We start from the raw sequence: 23641 nt of genomic DNA, 5'->3' as shown, positions 1-23641 counted from the left end.
CTAACCTCCTGAGTAGCTAGAATTACAGGTATGAGTCACAGAGCCCAGCAGGACATAGTACTTAACATCCAATTTTATATTAGTTAGCTATGTAAGTGTCATTCCCAGTCGACTTAAGTTCCTAAAGACAAGAATGAATGTTAGGGGCTGGGAAGGTGGCTCAGTGGTAGAGTGCTTGCCTTGCATGCAGAAGGCCCTGGGTTCAACTCCTCAGTACCACATACGCAGAAAAAGCCAGAAGCGGCACTGTGGCCCCATGACTGCCAAAAAAAAAAAAAAAAGAAGAATGAATTTTACTTGAGAATACGTCATACATACCCTTATACATAGTACTAGCAAGACTTTTTTTTTTTTTTTTTGGTTGGTCGTGGGGCTTGAACTCTGGGCCTAGGTGCTGTCCCTGCGCTCTTCAGCTCAAGGCCAGTGCTCTACCACTTGAGCCACAGCGCCACTTCCAGTTTTTGAGTGGTTTATTGGAGATAAGAGTCTCACAGATATTTCTGCCCAGGCTGGCTTTGAACCGCAATCCTCAGATCTCAGCCTCCTGAGTAGCTAGGATTACAGGCGTGAGCCACCAGCGCCTGGCTGTGAGACATATTTTTGCCAAGTATAATTTCTGCCTTATAATTCCTGAGTTGGGGAAGACAGAACCTGTCTAACAAATATAAGACCCCAAGAAGTTCAATCCATAGCATGGCTAAAAATAACTCATGAAGAAAATTATTTCATAATACATATAAAAGGCACAATACACAAAGTTAAAAGAAAAATCAACAATATCAGCTCACTCAAATTCTTTGTACAAAATATCCTAGTTACTCAGGAGGCTGAGATCTGAGGATAAGGGTTCAAAGCCAGCTCGGGCAGTAAAGTCTGTGAGACTCTTATCTCCAATAAACCACCAGAAAACAGGAAAGTGAAGTTCTAAAAATTTGGAAGAATTGTAGAAGACACCTAACTTTTGCTTTTTTTATTTTTTTTTTGTCGATCATGGGGCTTGAACTCTGGGCATAGGCACTGTACCTGAACTCTTCAGGTCAAGGCTAGCACTTCACCACTTGAGCCACAGTGCCACTTCCAGTTTTCTGGTGGCTGATTAGAGATGAATCTCACAGACTTTCCTGCCCAGGCTGACTCTGAACTGTAATCCTCTGAGCTCAGATTCCTGAGTAGCTAGTATTACAGGCATGAGCCACCAGCAGCAAGCTCTTCTGTAGTTTTAAAGATTGGAATTAAAGCAAAAAAGAAAAGAAAAAAAAGGAGGCTGGGAAGGTGGCTCAGTGGTAGAGTGCTTGCCTTGCATGCATGAGGCCCTGGGTTCAATTCCTCAGCACCATATAAGCAGAAAAAGCCAGAAGTGGCGCTGTGGCTCAAGTGATAAAGCGTTAGTCTTGAGCGAAGAGCTGAGGGACAGTGCCCAGGCCCAGAGTTCAGGCTCCAGGACCAATAAAAAAAAAAAAAAAAGAAGAAGAAGAAGAAGAAGAAAAAAGGTTCTCTAAAATCACATAATAATAATAATAACAAAGTTGGTTAAAAAACACCACCAAAAACCTAAGGTTTTATCGCAACCATTTGAATTATTGATATCTTTTCTCTCTTGGAACACATTTCTATTCATTTCTATTCAACAGACCCTGGTGACTGACAATAGTTAAAATCTCCTGGCTTCAAGAAGGAAGTTTCCTTGTTCTTATGAACAAACATGCTGTAAGACATGGGAAAATCTTAGATTCCCATGATCTTAATCCCTAGCCAAGGTCACTGGGAACACTTCCCAGGCCAGAATGTAATGAAGACAACCAAAACTGGGGGAAGGAAGAGATGGGAATGTAACAGTCAGCAATCACATTCAACCTTCTAAAACCCATGATTTTACAGCATGCTGCTTTAAAAAAAAAACCTCTGGATGGGCTGGGAAGGTGGCTCAGTGGTAGAGTGCTTGCCTCCCATGCATGAGGCCCTGGGTTCAATTCCTCAGTACCACATAAACAGAAAAAAAGCAGAAAGTGGAGCTGTGGCTCAAGTGGTAGAGCACTAGCCTTAAGCCGAAGAGCTGAAGGACAGTGCCCAGGCCCAGAGTTCAAGCCCCATGCCTGACTTGGGGGAGAGGGTCGGGATTAATCCCTCACAGCTTTCTTTGCCTTTTTTTTTTTTTTAATCCTTTTTGGTGATACTGAGCCTTAAACTCAGTACTTCATATTTGTTCTGCTTGCACTTTTATTATTTGATCCAGTCCTCCAGCTGTTTTCTCTATCCTGGCTGGCTTTACCTCTGGATCTCCTAAGTAGCTACAATTACAGATATTATCCAATGGCACCACACGTTTTTGCTTTGTGTGTATGTGTGTGCGCGTGTGCACAAGTGTGCTACTACTGGGGCCTGAATGCTGTTCCTGAGATTTTTTTGCTGAAGGCTGGTGCTCTACCACTTGAACCACAGTTCTATTTCTGGTTTTTTGGTAGTTAATTGGAGATTAGTCTCATGGACTTTCCTGCCCAGGCTAGTTTCCAACCTGGATCCTCAGAGTCTCTTGAGTATCTAGGATGACAGGTATAAGCAACCATCACCCAGCACTTCATATTTTTCTAATATACTTTTTGGGGGCAGAAAATACAGGGACTAAACTAAGGGACTTGTGCTTGCTAGACAGGCACTCTGCCACTTAAGACACTCACCTACCCATTTCAGCTTTCATTATTTTTCTAATAGTCTCACATTTATGCCCAGGCTGGCATGGACTGCAAACCTGCTACTTAGGTTTCCCAAATAGTGGAATAACAGCATACACCACTACATCTAGCTATTATTAGTTGGTTGAGACAGAATCTTTATGCCCAGGCTGGCCTTGAACTGTGAACCTCCAGATCTCAGTCTCAAATAGCTAGGATTATAGACAAGGTATCACACCCAGCTTCTTTGGTTTTTCTGTGACAGGGCCTTACTGTGTAGCCCAGCTGTCATGAAGCTATGTAGCCCAAATCTCACTACATAGCCCAGACCAGCCTCAAATTCTTAGTCCTGTCTCAACCTCCCAAAAGCTGGAATTACAGTAGATCACCAGGATATTCAGAGGTTCATTCTGATATATCAATACTGAACATAAATAACTCATGAACACAGATCTAAGAAAAAGGTTTGTATAATTGAAAAACAGGAAAATAATGGCAGGTGTTATACATGTCTATAATACGAGTCCCTTTAGAAGCTGAAGCAAGAAAATCAGAAGTTTGTCAGCTCCAGCTACATGAGTTCCAGAACAGCCTTGTCTCCAAAAAGCTTAAAATAAGAATAGCTATTAGATACTGAATAATTAGGAAATGCCAGACACTGTTAGCAGTGTTTTAGCTGTATAAATTCACTAAATCATCATGATAATCTTGTCACATTAGTACAATTATAACCTTCATTTTACAGATGAGGAAAACAAGGACTAGAGATCTACTACTTGCTCATGGTCATACAGTTATGACCAGATTGGAACCTGCATAGGCACTAAAGGTTCTATTCTTCTCTCCTTTCCTCTCCTCTCCTCTCCCCTCTTCCTCCCTCTCTCCCTTCCTTCCTTATTTTTGCAGCACTGAGGTTTAAATCCAGTGTCTCATACATGCTAGGTAAACTAGCCCTTCTCTACTAAGTGAAAAGTAGAAAACTTTTTTTTTTCCAGTCCTGGGGGCTTGAACTCAGGGCCAGGGCACTGTTGCTGAGCCTCTTTGTGTTCAAGGCTAGCGCTCTACCACTTTGAGCCACAGCTCCACTTCTGGCTTTTTTTCTGAATACTTCATTGGAGATAAGAGTCTCATAGGGGGGCTGGGAAGTTGGCTCAGTGGTAGAGCGCTTGCCTTGCATGCCTGAGGCCCTGGGTTCGATTCCTCAGCACCACATAAGAAAAAAGAAAAAAGCCGGAAGTGGCGCTGTGGCTCAAGTGGTAGAGCGCTAACCTTGAGCTGAAGAGCTGAGGGACAGCGCCCAGGCCCAGAGTTCAAGCCCCACAACCGGACCAAAAAAAAAAAAAAAAAGAGTCTCACAGGGAGGCTGGGAAGATGGCTCAGTGGTAGAGTGCTTGCCTTGCATGCATGAGGCCCTGGGTTCGATTCCTCAGCACCACATAAGCAAAAAGAAAAAAGCCAGAAGTGGCGCTGTGGCTCAAGTGGTAGAGCGCTAGCCTTGAGCTGAAGAGCTGAGGGACAGCACCCAGGCCCAGAGTTCAGGCCCCACGACCGGACCCAAAAAAAAAAAAGAATCTCACAGGGGCCGGGCGCCGATGGCTCACGCCTATAATCCTAGCTACTCAGGAGGCTGAGATCTGAGGATGGAGGTTCAAAGCCAGCCCGGGCAGGAAAGTCCGTGAAACTCTTATCTCCAATAAACCACCAGAAAACCGGAAGTGGCACTGTAGCTCAAGGGGTAGAGCACTAGTCTTGAGCTGAAGAGCTGTGAGACAGTGCTCAGGCCCAGAGTTCAAGCCCCACGACCGACCAAAAAAAAAAAGTCTCACAGGGACTTTTCTGCCCAGGCTGGCTTTAAACCACAATCCTCAGATCTTAGCCTCTTTTTTTTTTTTTTCAGTGGGTTGTGGGGCCTGAACTCTGGGCCTGGGCACTGTCCCTCAACTCTCAGCTCAAGGCTAGCGCTCTACTACTTGAGCCACAGCGCCACTTTTGGCCTTTTCTGCTTATGTGGTGTTGAGGAATTGAACTCAGAGCCTCATGCATGCGAGGCAAGCGCTCTACCACTGAGCCATCTTCCCAGCCCAGATCTGAGCCTCTTGAATAGCTAGGATTACGAGCATAAGCTCTAGTGCCCAGCTAGAAATTTAAATAGTAACCTGTCATAGTGCCAGAATCAAAACCATTTCAAATAATAACAAATATTGTCTATTGAAGCCAACTATCTTACCAGATAGTTTATATAAATCACCTTATTTAAGCCACAATAACAATAAGACACTACCATCATAACTTTGCCATAAGGAAACAGGGTTAGAGAAGTACTACTCCAAAATCACCAACTAGTGGGTAGCAACAGACAGTTCTAAAGACAAGGTTAAAAAAAAAACCAAAACCTAGACTCTGATATGCAGGCCTTTTCCTATAAGTATTCCTTCAGAAATGTATTATTGAGGTCTGGGAATATGGCTTAGTTGTAGAGTGCTGGCCTCATATGCATGAAGACTTATGTTCCATTTCTCTGTACCACATATGCAGAAAAGGCCGGAAGTGACGCTGTATTAGCCTTGAGCAAAAGAAGCGCAGGTATAGTGCGCAGGCCCTGAATTCAATCCCCATGACTCACAAAAAAAAAATAATAAACAGAACTGTTTTATTGGTTACAACCTTCAAACACACTAACCTGTTAAGACAAATGCATATAAATTCTACTCTAAGCAGTGCTGACAAGTTGGTCATTAAGAAAACTTTGGAGCTAGATGTAGTCATATAATCTTAGTACTCCAGAGGCTGAGCCAGGAGGATGGAAGTCAGCCTGGGCTACTTCAGGGAGACTTCAGAAAACACACACACACATTGGTAAATTAGGAACTTTCTCTAATGATATTGAGAAAGCACTGAGCTGAATCTTCCTTTAAACAAAACATCCCTTAGTTCCTTCTTTCTAGGTATATTCTTTTGTATATAAACTTATTCCTGTATTCTAGTATTCTAGAGTGAAAAAGACTGTGAGCTGAGCACTGGTGGCTCATACCTGAAATTCTAGCTATTTAGGAGGTTGCAATCTGAGAATTGTAGTTCCAAGTCAGCCCAGGCAGGAAAACCCATTAGATTATTATCTCCAATTAGCGACCTTACACCCCCCAAAAAAAGAAACTAGAATTGGAGCCTAGGTGGCAGAATACTAGCTCTGAGCACAAAAGCTCAGAGACAGTGCCTAGGTCCTGAGTCAAGTCCCAGGACCGGCACCAACAAAAAAAAAAGACCATAAAGCAGGTTTCAAGCATCAGAAGAACTGTCCTCTAAGAGCTAAGACTGCATTTGATAACAGAAGGATAGATGGAAAAAGACCTAAACCCAAATACATCTAATCTTTACTCAAAAATTTAAAACCAAACTTATTTTTTCCTAACATGACCTCTAAACACTTCTTTTGAGCAATATCTGGTCTAGTATAGCCAATTCAGGACATCATACTGCTTCCCAGCCCAAAATGGGAACAAATAAAAATGTATCCATTGAGAACTCTGATCCTCTTCAATAAGAGCTTGAAGCACATGGACATGAAGAAAACCAAAAGTAATTGCTGGGTCATGACAGTTTTACCACACTGTTTTGCCAAAAATAATAAATATTAGAATTTAATAGCTTCAAAATTTAAAGTCTATAGGCCAAAGTAACAGGCAATTATTTAAATGAGAGATCTCTAGGCATGGTGGGAACTGGATGCCTTCCTGCACCCCCTTAATCAAGATTGAGTTTCTGTCAACAGGGGAAAAAAAAACACATGCGTCAACCACATTCCCCCAAACAAATCAAGCTGCCAAGATGCCAAGCAAGAGAAGAGAACCAGTTTCATATTTCAAAATTATCTCAATCTCTCATAGCTAAGATTCCCACAAAACTAGATATGGTATCAGTGGAAAAATAGCTATTAATGGCCAAGAATCCTACCAGAAACCTGAGGAAAAAGCCTATCACATATGTTAAGATTTTTTTTAAGCCTGCCTCTTAAATGTCACTTATCGTATCATAATGCCCATTTCTTGTTTTCAAAAAACATCACACACATTTTCATTTTGCATACAGAGAAAACACCTACTTTTTTCTTGAACATAGGAGTTAGCAGGAGTCCGTAAATGGCAATGTAAGCTAGCAAGCTTACATTTTTATAAAATCCCTTCCATTAAGGAACTCATAGTTGGATGGAAAATATAGACAGCAATTAGGATACATGGTGATCCTTGTTCTAATAGGCATAAACAGAAGGAAATCAGGAAGTGCAGAGAATAAAGTGAAGGACAGCCAATGAAGGCTTCCTAGAAATGATACAAAAAGGATACTGACAGATCTTCACAGTTCTACACGTTAAAAATGAATGTTGGCTTTTTCTGGAGGAAGAAAACAGTAAAAAGGGGAATCAAATGGAGAAAAATACACCTGCGGAAGACTGCAGAGGAAGCAATGTAACTTGTTTCCACATTCATCTGAAATTAATCTCCCATTGCCTACAACCTCTCTTCACTCTCAAACCAAAAATAACCAGCATTGACAAGCTCTATAAATCAAAAGGTGCCAGTCCAGAGTGGGTAGGGGAAAGCTGTAGAAGGCGCATTCTAAGCAGCGTTGAAATAGTGGAATAGCAGTATCTAGAAAAACAAAGACTTTGGTATGGTAGATGCTCACTTTACAATGCAGTTTGTGAAATATTCCTTGCTATTTTTATTAGAGAGAAAAGCATGAGTTAAGCAAGTATTTAGAAGTAGCTAGCTTAAATAATCCCATCCTAGCAATGCCATTTCCCCAGAAACACCACCTATTTTCATAAGGGGTAAGAGATCCTTTTATATTACCATAAGCAAGTTATTTTCATTTACCCAAGGAAAAATTTACCTTTTTCTTTTCTTGTATATAAGGGATTAGGAGGAGTCATTAAATTGTAACATAATCCAGCATACAATTTTAACTGTTAATCAAAGTCATAATCTAAGTAGGAAGGAAGTTTAATGGACTTCATGTTTCCACATTTATGTTTGCTAACCTCTATGCTGAAATCAGATCTGTTTACAGAAACAGATCCATGACGCTTCCAAAATTGGGTTAATTTAAAGTCCAGTAACAATCCCTAACTGTCCAAACACTCAAAAGGCATCGCAGGACACATGGACACTTGTTCTAATTCATCACTGTCTAGGAACCTCAAGCAAATACTTTCCTATCATTTCTTTTTGAACCAGTGAGTTTCATATCACCCTTCCTAAAGGATTACAAATTCAGTAACTACTCCATTCATATATGCATAGAATTTATATACAGAACTCAATAAACCTAAATGACTAAAACTCATACAGAAATCAATGATGCTATAAAAATTCTTACTTAGGCCAGCTGCAAACCCATGGTTCCTGCCTGTAATCCTAGCTACTTAGGAGAGTGAGATCTGAGGATGGCAGTTCGAAGCCACCCCAGGCAGAAAAGTCCCTGTGACATTCTTTTTCTTTTTTAATGAAGTTTTTTTTTTAATATTTTTTCTTATTGTAAAGATACTGTGCAGAGGAGTTACAGTTACATGAGTAAAATAATGAGTACATTTCCTAATGAGAATTGTTACCCCCTCCCCTGTGAGAGTCTTATCTCCAATTAACCACTCAAAAACCAGAAGTGGGATTGTGGATCAAAGTCCTAGAGTGCTAGTAGCCTTGAGCAAAAGAGCACAGAGACAGCGCTCTAGGCCAAAAAATGACATGGCTTCCACAAAGAAATATTTGCAATATCCCAAAGTACACTAATATTCTAATACTAAGAAGCTGAGAGAAAGTTAACATGGAGCTGCAGGGAGTTACAAATCTTGTCAAATGTTAATTACTCAGTCATGGAGGATTTCATACCCTTCAAAACATTCCTGCTTGAGCCTAGCATGTAGCACAAGCCTATAACCTCCAGCAGAATCAGGATGATTACAAGTTCAAGGCTAGCCTGGGATATAAGACATATAAATATGTATTCATATATACATAAATCCAAGGACATAATAAAAGTAGTTACCTTTAAGTAACTAGAGAGATTGACTGGGATAGGATTAGAAAAATATTTCTAACTATGAATTTTTTTTATTTATCTTGATTTGCTCACATCTGTAATTGTAGCTAATCAGGAGGCTGAGGTCTAACAATGGCAATTTGAAGCCAGCCTGGACAGGAAAGTCTATGAGACTCTTATCTCCACTAAACTACCCAAAAAGCTGGATGTGAATCTCAAGTAGTAGAGTGCTAGCCTTGAACAAAAAGGAGAACAGGGACAGAGCCCAGGCTCTACATTTCCAAGACCAGCACAAACACATATATATTAAACTTGTAGGCAGGGACAGGAGGGGGAACTGGAGAAAATAGAAAGAAGGGGTGGCTGTCCAAAAGAGAAATGTATTCATAACCTGAATTGTGAAATAGTAACCCCTCTTGCATAACACCTTAACAAAAACAATAAAATTATATATTAAAAAGAAAAAGGTGGGTGCTGGTGGCTCACACCTGTAATCCTAGTTACTCAGGAGGCTGAAGATCACGGTTCAAAGCCAGCCCAGGCAGGAAAGTCCATGAGACTCTTATCTCCAGAAAACCGGAAGTGGCACTGTGGCTCCAGTGGTAGAGCACTAGCCTTGAGCTGAAGAGCTGAGGGACAGAGCCCAGAGTTTAAACCCCATATTTCTTTTTAATGTAACTCATATGGACACAGCCTTACCTATGCTTTGATCAATTTATCCAGTCCACTTGTCTACAGCCGTGACTCAAATTACAATACTCTTTCCTGTCTCTTCTGAAATCTTGATGTCTGACAGATACTTATTAAGAGCCTGAAAGTAAGAGAAAAGCAATGAGAAATATTCAAATTTAAAAAACTTGTTACTGAACTTTTAAAATTATCCTCCCTACATTTGTAATGAATTGTTTTGACATTTTTATCAGGAAGTCTACTACTTGAAACTTAAAATAAAGATTAAAGATACCCACCCTCAAAACCTAAAGGTAAGTCAGGTGCTGGTGGCTCACGCCTATAATCCTAGCTACTCAGAGATCTGAATAGTTGGAAGCAGGAAAAGTCTCTGAGACTCTTATCTCCAATTAACCACTCAAAAACAGAAAGTGGAGCAGTGGTTCAAAGTGATAGAGTGCTAGCCTTGAGCACAAAAGCTCAGGGACACCAGCCAGGAAAACCTAAAGGTACATCTGAGAGCCAAATAGCATGGATCTCCCAACATGCTTAGCTTAAATGATTGTTATTCCATCAGTAAAAACATTTTTCTTAAACTTTTTAGTGTATATGTGCTATTTCCTGCTCTCTTTGTTTTGTACCCCCTTTCTATAAAGCAATCTACACAAAGCCTACAATGTAGAAACACTGACACAGAGGGGTGATAGCATATACTTCTATTCAAACATCATCACAAATAACAGGCCCTCACTTAAAGTATAAACAAATGTATTACCTTTTTATTGCTAAGTTTTCTACATTGCTAAAGTAACCTATTATAATTTTACACCTTTAACTTCTTTCCTCTTTACTATTTGTTTTTCCATGCAAGCAAACAAACAAATAACAACAACAAAAACCCTCTCAATCTATTCCATTTTCACAAAGTACTTTGGGCTGCTGATCTCTGTCTGTCTCAAATACAGATCTCTCCAGAGGTAAGTTGGGCTATTTAATCACCCTATAGTTAATTCTACTTCATAACTGTAGTTATAGCAAAGAAAATTGTCAAAAGACATTTAAATCTCTACCCTCACCAGATGTCAGTGGCTCACGCTTGTAATCATAGCTATTCAAGAGGCTGAGATCTGAGGATTGCATTTCAAAGCCAGCCCAGGCGGGAAAGCCCATGAGACTCTTAGTTCCAATTAACCACTAGAAAACTGAAAGTAGCTCTGTGGCTCAAGTGGTAGGAGCACTAACCTTGTGACTGTGCCTGGGCCCTGAGTTCAAGCCCCATGACTGACAAAAAAAATATCCACCCTCCTTTTCTAGCAAGTTAAAAACAGTGGGAACAAGAAACATTTTGAAAATATACATAATATAGAATGTAGAAAGCTGGGAGCCAGTGGCTCATGCTTATAATCCCTAGCTACTCAGGAGGCAGAAATCTGAGGATCACAGTTTGAAGCCAACCTGGCATGCCTATAATCCCTAGCTACTCAGGAGGCAGAAATCTGAGGATCACAGTTTGAAGCCAACCTGGGCAAGAAAGTCCATGAGTCTCTTGTCCCCAAACATACCAGAAAGTCCTTGAATACATTACACATCTGTATACCCACAGTATCTACCACCAACCAGAGCACACAGTATACCTTAAGACAATTAACTAGCTAAGTTAACTGGGAGCCACAGAACCAAGAATGACAACTAGTGAAGAATCTTTTTTTTTTTTTTGGGGGGGGGGGTCCGCTCGTGGGGCCTGAACTCTGGGCCTGGGCGCTGTCCCTCAGCTCTTCAGCTCAAGGCTAGCACTCTACCACTTGAGCCAAAGCGCCACTTCCGGCTTTTTTTTCTGCTTATGTGGTGCTGAGGAATCGAACCCAGGGCTTCATGCATGCAAGGCAAGCACTCTACCACTGAGCCACTTTCCCAGACCGAAGAATCATTTTAATACACTGATTACAGGTGGTTCACCAAGGGAGATTAGAAAAACAAAAAAAAACTCAACCCCATTACACTGCTCCATTGATAAGAAGCTGTCATTCCTCTGTTAACATCAGTTGTGTTTAAACAATCATGTAATCTGCTGACTGCAATTTTAGAGTACTGAACTCTATAGTTTTTCCTCTATGGAGGTCTCCTTAGAACCAGATTCCCACAGATACCAAATGTATACTATTGGCATAAACAGATACACTTAAACAAATTAAGTATACTCAAGCATGATCTGGAGGGAAGCCTGACAGATGGTATAATATACTAAGGCCATAAGAATATTCTTGGGCTAGAGGTGTGGCCTAAATGATAGAACCTTTGCAAGAGGTCCTAAATTCAAACTCCAGTACTATCCAAAAAAAAAGAAAGAAAGGAAGGAGAAAGAAAGAAAGAAGGAAGGAAAAAAGAAAGAAAAAAAATACTCTTAACTGTGGCAGCAAATACTTTCCTCCCTCTCTTGTGCCTGGCCCCCTCTCTCTCAATAGTTTTTTTAAACAATATCTAATGGGAGAAATTCAAAGAAAGGCCCTGAGCTGTGAAGAGAAGGTAAGGATGAATCCAGGAAATACATCAGTAGATGAACTTTAAAAAGCAAAATCAGAGAGTCAAAGGTCTCGTTAGTCCTGCAATCTCAGCACTAAGGAAGCTGGGGTCGGGGAATGGTTGAATTTCAACCTGGGCTAAAGTGGGATGCTGCCTCAAAACAAACAAACCAAAAAGTCTTCTTTTATTCTAGGTAGGAATGATTTAGGGGAACAACTAAAAAAAAAATCTAAGAAAAAGAAAGTGCAAGAAAATAAAGGGTAGTTTTAAAAAAAAAAAAGACAAAACAAGGATAGGGATAATCAATCCTGGGTCACTGTTTCCCTCCCCCTTCCAATCTCTAAATGTTTCCAGAAAGGAAGTTAGAGAAGCAATAGCTACTGACTCGATACAATGGGAGAGTGCTAGACAGGTAAGAATAACGTAAAATGAATTTTAAATTCCAACTAGAAGACAACTCCAAGTGGAATCTAAACTCTCCATCAATTTCGTGGCCACATCATTTATTTACCTATCTTACACAATAACAGCAGATCTACTATTGCCGTCCATTTATCCAAAGTTGGGCCTCGGTTTCCAGCAGCGGAAACGGGGGAGGGGGGAGGTTAGTAACAGCCCGGAGCTAAGTTAGAGAAAGCGCACGCTTTAGGGTGATTATAACAACTGTCGTATTAACTAACTGTGGCTAATTAGCCGACAGCACCTCTTATTTCCCGGACAGACATCAAGACAAAGCCCTGTCACCACCAACAGACCAGGCGGCCCGGCTCCCGCTCTCACCTCACAATCTAGGCGGCGCCCAGGCGCGAAACTGTCTCAAAGGCCCGGCTGAGAGACGCGGACAGCGCTAGGGGTTAAGCGACCTCTACCCGTTCGAAAAACAGGGAGAAGGAACCCCAATGCCCCAGGGGGCTCCCCTTTTTCTTCCTCGCGGCTCTCCTCACCTCACCTTGCCACAGTTTTGACTGCCAGGCGCCACAAGCCCTCCGCGGGACTCTCGGTACCGTTGAAATTTTGAACTCAGACAGCCCAGTCAAATGCACCAATCAGAGAGCCTGGAACTGCAAATCGCCGCCTACTGATTGGCCCCGAGAACATAGCGTCACAGGAAGATAGGAGGCGGGACAAGTAAACAACAGGCCGGGAAGACTTCTGGGAAGTGTAGTCTCACGCCCTCAAGGGGTGGAGACCCATTGGAGTGACTCTCCTGCGGACCTTACTACAAAGCCCAGAACACTCTGCTCCTAACTATTTGGGAAAGGTGGAACCAACTAAGAAGCTGGGTGTCTGTTCAGATCCTGCACTTCTCCATAGAATTGATGGAAGCCGGCTTTTTAAAATTAAAATTCTGGCCGGACGCCAATGCTCAAGTCTATAATCCTAGCTACTCAGGATGCTGAGACCTAAGGATCAGAGTTCGAAGCTAGCCCGGATAGCTCCAATTTACCACCAAAAAGTTGGAAGGGTTGCTGTGGCTTATAGAACACCAGCCTTGAGTAAAAATAAAAAGCTCAGGGACCACCACGCTCAGGTCCTGAGTTTAAGGCCTGGTACTGGAATGCCTAAACACAGACCAAAAAGCCGGTTGCTACCTGGTGGCTCACGCCTGTAATCCTAGCTACTCAGGAGGCTGAGATCTGAGGATAGCGGTTCAAAGCCAGCCCAGGCAGCAAAGTCTGTGAGACTTATCTCCAATAAACTTCTTAGAAAACCGGAAGTGGTGTTGTGGCTCAAGTGGTAGAGCACTAGGCTTGGCCTGAAGAGCTGAGGGACAGTGCCCAAACCCAAAGTTCAAGCCCCTCGACCGACAAAAGAAAAAAGAAAAAAAGGATTTAGCCGGGCGCTGGTACACATCTGTAATCCTAGCTACTCTGGAGGCTGAGATCTGAGCTAAGGAAGTCAGGGACAACGCCTGGGCCCTGTGTTCAAGCCTCAGAACTGGACAAAAAAAAAAAAAAATGTTTTAAAAGTTGAGTAAATCTGGGGCTGGGAAGGTGGCTCAGTGGTAGAGCGCTTGCCTTGCATGTCTGAGGCCCTGGGTTCGATTCCTCAGCACCACATAAGAAAAAAGAAAAAAGCCAGAAGTGGCGCTGTGGCTCAAGTGGTGGAACGCTAGCCTTGAGCTGAAGAGCTGAGGGACAGTGCCCAGGCCCAGAGTTTAGGCCCCACAACCAGACCCAAAAATAATAATAAGTTGAGTAAATCTTAGTAATGGAAGAGGTGAGGTGAAGTGGATAGAGATACATTGCATACATTGCTGGAAATTCCACAATGAAACCCCCTTGTGCAACTAATATATGCTGATTTTTTTTCTGATTTTTTATGTTGAGTAAAATTGTCTAAAGTCACATAAGTGAAGGAGATAGAAACTGAAGAATGTCAATTAATTAGAAAGCCATAGCAACAATGAGAACAAAAGGCCTCAGTTAGTCCGGGTGCCTAAATTACAGCCTCATGCCTGTAATCCTAGCTACTCAGGAGGCTGAGATCTGAGGATCACAATTCAAAAACTGCCAACCCAGGCAGGAAAGTCCACGAGACTCTCATCTCCAATAAAGCGCTAGAAAACCAGAAGTGGCGCTGTGTCTCAAGTAGTAGAGCCCTCGCCTTGAGCTGAAGAGCTCAGGGACAGTGCCCAGGCCCAGAGTTCAAACCCTACGACCAACAACAACAACAAAAAAATTTTAAATAGCAATAAAGGAGGGGGTGCCTGTGGTTCACACCTGTAATCCTAGCTACTCAGGAGGCTGAGATCTGAGGATCACACTTCAAAGCCAACCCTGGACAGGAAAGTCTATGAGACTCTTATTTCCAGTTAAACCACCAGAAAACCAGAAATGCTGCTGTAGTTCTAGTTGTAGAGCTCAGAGCTGAGGGACAGTGCCCAGGCCCAAAGTTCAAGCCCCACGACCAAAAAATAAAAAATAAAAAACCAAAAAAAATATAGTAATAAAGGGCTGGGAGTGTGGCTTAGTAGTAGAGTGCTTGCCTAGCATGCATGAAGCCCTGGGTTCTATTCCTCAGTTCCACATAAATAGAAAAAGCTGGAAGTGGCGCTGTGGCTCAAGTGGTAGAGCACTAGATAGCCTTGAGCACAGAGAGGCTCAGGGACCGGCCCTGAATTTAAGCCCCAGCATTGGCAAAAAATAAAAATAAGATAAAATAAAAATAGCAATAAAAACTACAAAGTTTAGAAAAATAAGCTGAATGCCAGACACTGGAGATTCATGTCTGTAATCCTAGCTACTCAGAAGGCTAAGATCTCAGGACAGCAGTTCAAAGCCAGTAGTGCAGGAAAGTTTGTGAGACTCTTTATTTCCAATTAAAAAGAAAAAGGTGCTGGGCGCCAATGGCTCACACCTGTAATCCTAGCTACTCAGGAGACAGATCTGAAGATCTCAGTTTGAAACCAGCCTGGGCAGGAAAGTCTGTGAGACTCTTATTGCCAATTAACCATCAGAAAACTGGCAGTGGTGCTGTGGCTCAAAGTGCTAGAGCACTAGCAGTGAGCTAAATTGCTGAGGGACAGCGCCCAGGCCCTGAGTTTAAGACCTGCAACTTAAAAAAAATAAATAAAAAGGCTACAAATAGAAGTGTGGCTCAATGGTTGAGATGAATGAACTCTGCAGCTCTAGGACAGCCTCAGGCTCTGAATTCAAGCACCAGTTATCACTACAAAAATAATGAAATACAGTGAATTCCTATATCTTTCACAACACCCCATTGCTATTCTCTAATGTAACTCCTTGGTGCTCTGACATTTAATGTATCTGCAGACATTTCATATCCATATATATGCACATTTTATATATTCTTTGGAGGGGACAGTGCTGGGGTTTGAATTCAGGGAGTTATACTTGTTAGGCTGGTGTTGTACTACTGAACCATATCTTCAACCTGGTCTTTTCTGGTTATTTTAGAGTTGGAATCTTTAAGGCTATTCTGCCCAGCCTGGCTTCAAAGTTCTTCTAGTCTTCCAGATTTCAACTTCTTTTATTTATTTGTTTTTATTTGTCAGTTGTGGAGCTTGAACTCTGGGCCTGGGTGCTGTCTCTCAACTATTCAGCTCAAGGCAAGGGCTCTACCACTTGAACCATAGCTCCACTTCCAATTTTCTGGTGGTTAATTGGAGATGAGTCTCATGGACTTTCCTGCCTGGGCTGGCCTTGAACTACAGCCCTCAGATTTCAGCCTCTTGGGTAGCTAGGACTAAAAGCTTTAGCCACTAGTGCCTAGCATATGTACATATATACGTATACATGTACATATATATTCTTATGTGTTTATACTTCTTTTTCATTGTTTATATATATTAGGTTTGAACTCAGGAATTTGCCATTGTTAGGCACCCTACTACTTGAGCCCTAATCTTACTTCAAATAGGGTCTCATATTCATGTGTAGGCCACTTTTCTTGTATAGCGAGGATAATAGGCATGAGACCCTAGGTGACGTTTTTATTGGTTGAGATGGAGTCTCTCAAACTTTTTGCCTGGCTGACCTTGAAGTTCAATCCTTCCTTTACCACCTGAATAACTAGGATTATAGGCATGAGCCACTGAGTCCAGCTGTGTTTATTTTTTAATTTATTTTTATTTTTATTTTTTTGTCGGTTGTGGGGCCTGAACTCTGGGCCTAGGCACTGTCCCTCAGCTCTTCAGCTCAAGGCTAGTGCTCTACCACTTGAGCCACAGCGCCATTTCTGGCTTTTTCTGCTTATGTGGTGCTGCAGAATCGAACCCAGGGCCTCATACGTGCAAGCAAGCACTCTACTACTGTACCACTTTCCCAGCCACTATTTTTTTATTATTTAAAAAGTATTGTAAGGTTTTCTGAGCTAGGGATGTAGCTTAGTGGTAGAGTGCTTGCCTGGTAAATATAAGGCAGGCTATAAGTTAGATCTCCAGCTCCAAAAAAAAAGAAGGGCCAGGTGCTAATGGCTCATGCCTATAATCCTAGCTACTCAAGAGGCTGAGGGGCTGGGAAGGTGGCTCAGCGGTAGAGTGCTTGTCCCTCATGCATGAGGCCCTGGGTTCGATTCCTCAGCACCACATAAATAGAAAAGGCTGGAAGTGGCACTGTGGCTCCAGTGGTAGAGAGATAGCTTTGAGCTGAAGAGCACCCAGGCCTAGAATTCAAGCCCCACATCAGACTCCCTCCCACCCCAAAAAAAGAGGCTGAGAGCTAAGGATCAGAGTTAAAAGCCAGCCTAGGTAGAAAAGTCCACGTGAGCCTCTTATTGCCAAGTAGAAGTAGAGCTGTGGCTCAAAATGGTAGAGCACTAGCCTTGAGCAAAAGAGCTCAAGGATAGCATCCAGGCCCTGAGTGAAAACCGAACTGACAAAAAAAATAAGAATGCCAAGTTTCTTATATTTAATATTTGGAAAATAGAAAAAATAATTTTTAAAAAGTTAGAATTTTATAAATTATAATACTAATAAATAATTGCTTATAGAAAATGATTAGCAGTTTAGTAAGTTTTTTTCTGGTCTTTTAAATATTAATTTTAGCTGAGTACTGGTGGCTCACCTGTAATCCAAGCTACTCAGTAGGCTGAGATCTGAGGATGATGGTTCAAAGCCAGCCTAGGCAGGGAAGTCCATGAGACTCTCATCTCCAATAAACTACTCAAAAACAAGCCAGAAGTAGCACTGAGGCTCAAGTGGTAGAGTGCTAGCCTTAAGCACAAAACGGCTCAAGGACAGTGCCCAGACCCAGAGTTCAAGCCAAGGATAGGCAAAAAATAAAAAAAATTTAAAAAATTGTTTATTAGATTTAGATATAAATACATTTAGTAGCTGGGCGCCAGTGGCTCATGTCTGTAATCATAGCTACTCAGGAGGCTGAGATCTAAGGATCATGGTTCAAAGCCAGCCCGGGCAGCAAAGTCCGTGAGACTTTTTTTTTTTTTTGCGGGGGGGAGGGGAGGGGAGGTCCGGTTGCGGGGCCTGAACTCTGGGCCTGGGCGCTGTCCCTCAGCTCTTCAGCTCAAGGCTAGCACTCTACCACTTGAGCCACTGAGCCACTTCCAGCTTTTTTCATTTTGCTTATGTGGTGCTGAGGAATCGAACCCAGGGCCTCAGGAATGCAAGGCAAGCGCTCTACCATTGAGCCATCTTCCCAGCCCTGGTGAGAATCTTATCTCCAATAAACCACTAGAAAACTGGAAGTGGCGCTGTGGCTCAAGCGGTAGAGCGCTTGCCTTGAGCTGAAGAGCTGAGGGACAGTGCCCAGGCCCAGAGTTCAAGCCCCACAACCAACAATAACAACAAAAAATACATTTAGTTATGAAATATACAAAAGATACAAATAATAATGAAGCATCAAAAGTCATTTTACATATAAATAATTTAATTCAATGTACAATTCAATTAAATAACATTTCTATTCTCACTCAGGTCCCCAACTTCATCCTGTTTCCTGTACCTTTCTCTGTTAATACACAATGGCCACATTGGATTTTGTTTAATGTTCCCTCACCACATAGATACATATCACTATATCAATTATTTATTATGGTAGGACAAGTTACCCCTAAAACAGCTCAAAAATACAAACATTTACTATCTCATACAGTTTGTGAGGGTCAGGAATCCAATTTAGTGGAGTGGTTTTGGCTCAGGAGCCAACAGTTGTGGAAGCAGAACCCTTGTCTCCTGTTGGCAGGAGACTTCCATTCCTCATCACTGGTGGGTCTTTCAATAGAGCTGCTCCCAAAATGGCAGCTGGCTTCTCTCCAGAATGAGAGACAGAGAGTGATCAAGACAACAAAGAAGCCACAATCTTTTGTAACTTTATTTTTTACTAGTTACTGGAGCTTGAATTTAGGGTCTGGGTACTCTGTCCCTGAGCTTCTTTTGTTCAAGGGTAGTACTCTCCCACTTGATCCATAGTGCCACTTCCAGCTTTTTCTTTTTTTTTTTTCTTGTTCTTTCTTTTTTTTCTCCCCAGAGCTGAGGACTGAACTCAGGGCCTTGCACTTGCCAGGCAAATGCTCTTCCACTGAGCTAAATCCCCAACCCCTGGGCTTGTTCTGTTTATGTGGTACTGAAGAATTGAGCCCAAGGCTTCATACATGCTAGGCAAGCACTCTACCACTAAGCCGCATTCTCAGTCCCTTCTTTTTTTCTTTTTCCTTTTTTCTGTGTGTGTGTGTGTGTGTGTGTGTGTGTGTGTGTGTGTGTGTGTGTGTGTGTGTGTGTGTGTGTGTGTGTGTGTGTGTGTGTGTGTGTGTGTGTGTGTGTGTGTGCTGGTACTGGGGCTTAAACTGAGTGCCTCACATTCTTGCTTGGGTTTTTCACTCAAGAATGATGCTCTACCACTTGATCCACAGTTCCCCTTCTGGCTTTTTGCTGTTTAATAAGGAAAAAGGTCTCATGAACTTTTTTGCCCAAGCAGGCTTCGTACCATGATCCTCAGATCTCAGCCTCCTGAGTAGCTAGAATTACAGGCGTGAGCCACCAGCACTTGGTTTGCATTATTCTTTTGCAATTTCTTTCATTCATTGCGTTGCTGAGATTCATTCATATTGCCTGTAGTTACATCCTTTTGTCTTATCAAATCAAATCCTAATGTATAAACAGTAAGATTTGGTTATTTATTACAGTAGGAAGTTTCCAAACTTTTTTTCTTTTTGGTGCCAGTTCTGGGCTTGAACTTAGAACCTGTGTGCTGTCTCTGACCTTTTTTTGTCTCCAGGCTAGCACTCTACTACTTGAGCTACAGCTCCACTTCTGTCTTTTTTTGTGGTTAGTTGGAGATTAGAGTCTCATGAACTTTCCTGCCCAAGCTGGCTTCAAACCACAATCTTCAGATCTCAGCCTCATGAGTAGCTAGGATTTTATAGGTATCAACCACTGGCGCTCAGCACTTTTCAAACTTTTGCTATTGCAAATATATCATTGCAATACATCATTCCTGTACCTGATCTTTTTTTTATGCTTGATAACATACTCAAACTTTTTTTTACTATTAAAATACCATACAGAGAGGTTACAATTACATGGGCAAGGTAATGAGTACATTTCTTTTTTTTTTTTTTGGGTCCGGTCGTGGGGCCTGAACTCTGGACCTGGGCACTGTCCCTCAGCTCTTCAGCTCAAGGCTAGTGCTCTACTATTTGAGCCACAGCACCACTTCTGGCTTTTTTCTTTTTGCTTATGTGGTGCTGAGGAATGGAACCCAGGGCCTCAGGCATGCAAGGCAAGTGCTCTACCACTGAGCCACCTTCCCAGCCCATGAGTACATTTCTTATCAAGCATTGTTGCTTCCTCCTTTGTTTTCCCTTACCATCCTTTCCCATCTTCCCCCTCCCCCGCCCCCGTACCTGATCTTGTACATGTGCAACAATTATTTTAAGGCACTTGCAAGAGAGAATGGAATGGCTGGGTAACAGGTCTATATTTTCTTCAGTTCTCCTAGGTAACAATAAACTTTCACAACATTTTTCCACTATATTGAACCACACTTGATTTTATCAGATTTTTCTTTTTACCAATCTGGCAGGTGATGAAATAGTATTTCTCAATCATCTCTGAAGAGTTGTTTTCAAGGCTATCGAAAACACCACATAGTTTCTTTCCCAAAAGACTCCATCTTTCCAAATTATAAATCTCTTCCTGTCTTTTCTGCTTCAATAAACCCAGCTGCTCTTCTGCTTCCTACTAAATGTCTTACACAAGTGTGTACATGTTCTTCCCTCCATAACTCCCTTCTCAGCCACCACACACACACTGCAAAGACTGCTAAGTCTCTGGTCAGGCGATACCCACCCGTTAAGCAAGCAGGGATCTCCAGCTGGACATCCTCAAAGTCAATTCAATGCTTAAGATACGTTATTCACTTGGAGGTAACATCAGACACCTCCCACACAGATTGAGAGCTCAGTCTCAAAGAATGCCCACCCCACTTAATAGTGAAGACTCCTGAACTTCTCATGACCATTATAAATTAGTATTATTACCTCAATCCTTTCCTGAGTTCCATTAATTTGCCAGAGCAATTCACAAGACCTCATAGAAACACATTAACTGGTTTATTGGAAAAGGGTATTACAAAAGATACTTAAGAGATGCTTAAGTTGGGCACTGGTGGCTCACATCTGTGATCCTAGCTACTTAGGAGGCTGAGACCAAGGTTCGAAGCCAGCCTTGGCAGAAAAGTCAAAGACACTCCATTTCCAATTAACCAGCAAAATGCCAGCCTAGAGATGTGGGTCAAGCAACAGAGCCCTAGCTGTGAGCAAGAAAGCTGAGCAAGATCTTGAGACCCCAAGCTCCACTTGATCACTGGTCATTGGTGATCCATCTAACCTCTGCAAGTTAAGAGTGAGAAATGAAAAGTCCTAGCCCTCTAGTCCTGCCTTGGTCTTTCCTTTTTTTTGGGGGGGGGGAAGGGAGGGAGAGGTCTGGTTGTGGGGCCTGAACTCTGGGCCTGGGCGCTGTCCCTCAGCTCTTCAGCTCATTGCCTTGTCTTTCCTATTACATTCCCCACCTCAACCCCTTCTGAAGCTACCTAGGAGCTGCCAGACTTCTGGCAGTTCATTTTCATGCAGGAAGACATATACCACTTAAATGGAGGTAAATATTCACCATGTCACAAATGCATGTCTCTGGACACAGTTCATCTGCCCTCTGCTGGGCTTCCAAGGCACACATAAGATTTTCATAATAATTATTGGAATAGAGCCTTAGAAGCTGCTTTTGCTAAAAGCACAAACTGTTCTCTTGGGAAACTGTTCCATGGGAAAATGAAAGCAGAATAAAAGCTAGGTATCCCAGCATCTTCTTTTTTGTGTCCTTTGCCCTGAACTAGTCAATTTGCAGCCATCTTGGAATACAGGCAGGACTAGGCAGATCAGAAGTCACTCTGACTTGCTTATTTTGATCAGGCTGTTTTCTTCAAGTAATAAAGTGAAAATGACTTCTTCCAGAATCCATCCCAACATAAGGGCTGAAATACTGACCACTGGAACACAAGTGACTGTGACTGTTTATGTGTACTTCTCTTCCCCTGACCCTACTTTGTTGTTGTTGTTTTTTAATCTATTTAAACCTGTAGCTCATGACTGTGCCCTGAAGACAGATGAAGATGAATTGATGTCTTCCTGTGGCTGCTTGTACCATATAATAAATCTTTCTCCATCCTTCACCATATCTTCGTATTTGGCATATAGGGACACGTGGCTGGCCCCGATATGTGGCTCTCCCAGAGTTTGGGCCCAGGGTCTACAACTCTGGCATCAATAGGGCTGTTTCTTCCAACGGAGTAGCAATTTCCCTGTGATGAGAACCAAGGCTGTCCCCTTAAGTCGCAATTATCTCATGATATAAACCTGAGCTGTCCTCAAATTTTGATCTCAGCCTCCTGCGCAGCTAGGGTTACAGGTGTGAGACACCAACACCCAGCTGCGAGTAATTACTCTTAACGAGTGCTCAATGAGAAGTTGGTGTTACACTATTACCTATTTCACAGTTGATGCAGTGAAGGAACAGACCAGCTGAAAAACCTGCCCCCTCAGAAAAATGTGCTTAGCCACAACGCGAACGCTTTTTCCTCTATATAAACTGGATGTACGGATGGAGGCTACCGATGGAATGAATGGAAATGTGACTGTAATTGTTAGCGTCTGCGGTTTTCCCTAGTCTGCCGCCAGGGGGCGCTGCCACCCAGGGCTTAAAGCCAGTCGCTCCAGGCGCGCACTCCTCGTGCGTCTCGGGCTCGCGCGCGCTGCCGCGGCACCGGAAATGACTGAGCTTGCAAGTTCCCCCGGTCTCTTCAGGGGAAACTGAGGCCGGCTTGTTCGGGAGAAACGGCGTGAGCAGTCAGCCAGGTAGGCCGGCCTAGGTTCGCGGCGCAGAAGTCGGCAGCGAAGAGCCCCCACGTCGGGAAGCTACCGGGCCGATGAAGGGGGATGTGGCCCCCCACGGTTCGCTGGGCTCGCAGGTGAGAGCGCCACCTCCCCGCTGCGTGACAGGCACTGCGCCCAATAGGATCCTTCGCCGTCCCGCTTCCGTAGCGACTCGACCCTCTGATTGGCTACGCCGGGGCGGGCCGTCGGGGGCGAGACCCCTCCTCCCTGAAAGGTCTTGGGGGCGCCCCTGAGGGAGGGCGGTTGCCTAGCAACGGGGCGGTGGCTCGGCGGGTACCCGGCCTAGCCAGCGCGAGAAGGCGCGAGGCTGCAAGCCCACCCACCCGGGGCTCCAGAGAGGTGCAGTCCCCTCGTCCTCGAGCACTCCCGGGGGGACTCTGGCAAGCTGTCTTGGGCCCGTGCCCAGGAAAACGTGGTCTCAGCTGTGGGGTGGGGAGGGGGGGGCCTCGAGCAGGCCCAGACCCCTCTTTCTGACCGGTGGAGAGGCCCAGCGCCTCCCCGCCCCTCAACCCCGTCTGTCTTTGTGCCGGGTGCCGGCGGCCATTGTGTCCGGGTGGGGAATGGAGGACCTGGCAATCCCCCACCGCCGCGTCCCGGAGCTTTTGGAGAATTCACAGAAAACCCGTGGCGTTCGTGGGGTGTCTCCAACCTTGAGCCGCCCGGAAGGACCTGGGGGCGGCCTTTCCGAAGTCCGAGCGCCGAGCCGCGGCAGCGCCCCCCACCCCCCGCGTCTCTCTGGGAAACCCTGAGCCCCATTCAGAAGTCCCTCCTGGGTTCCCGAAGCCTCGCCCGGGGCCGGTGCTTACATAGGAAGAAAGGGAGGAGGAAGAAGGAGAGGGGGGGGGGGGGAAAAGCCAACTACGCGGAGCCCATACCTC

The 23641-nt window shown here is 43.5% G+C and overlaps 1 protein-coding gene across 5 annotated transcripts in view; it reads right to left on the bottom strand.

The window, feature by feature from the left end:
- Positions 1-12920, bottom strand: part of Tpx2 (TPX2 microtubule nucleation factor) — a 50861-nt gene extending 37941 nt beyond the window's left edge. The window contains exons 1-3 of one of the 5 annotated variants that reach the window (XM_070007014.1): positions 12675-12899; positions 9405-9516; positions 180-260 (exon numbers count right to left, since the gene is read on the bottom strand). The gene's annotated coding sequence lies outside the window, so the exon portion shown is untranslated. Of the gene's footprint in view, positions 1-179; positions 261-9404; positions 9517-12674 lie in introns of all 5 variants that reach the window. The other 4 variants (XM_070007013.1, XM_070007016.1, XM_070007012.1 and 1 more) reach the window with 4 other exon arrangements.
- Positions 12921-23641: the final 10721 nt, after the last annotated feature.

Source organism: Dipodomys merriami, unplaced genomic scaffold, assembly GCF_024711535.1.
Source record: "Dipodomys merriami isolate MVZ:Mamm:240054 unplaced genomic scaffold, mDipMer1.0.p SCAF_7, whole genome shotgun sequence".
In the NCBI taxonomy this organism is placed as follows: Eukaryota; Metazoa; Chordata; class Mammalia; order Rodentia; family Heteromyidae; genus Dipodomys; species Dipodomys merriami.
This window is presented reverse-complemented; position numbering and strand designations above follow the sequence as displayed.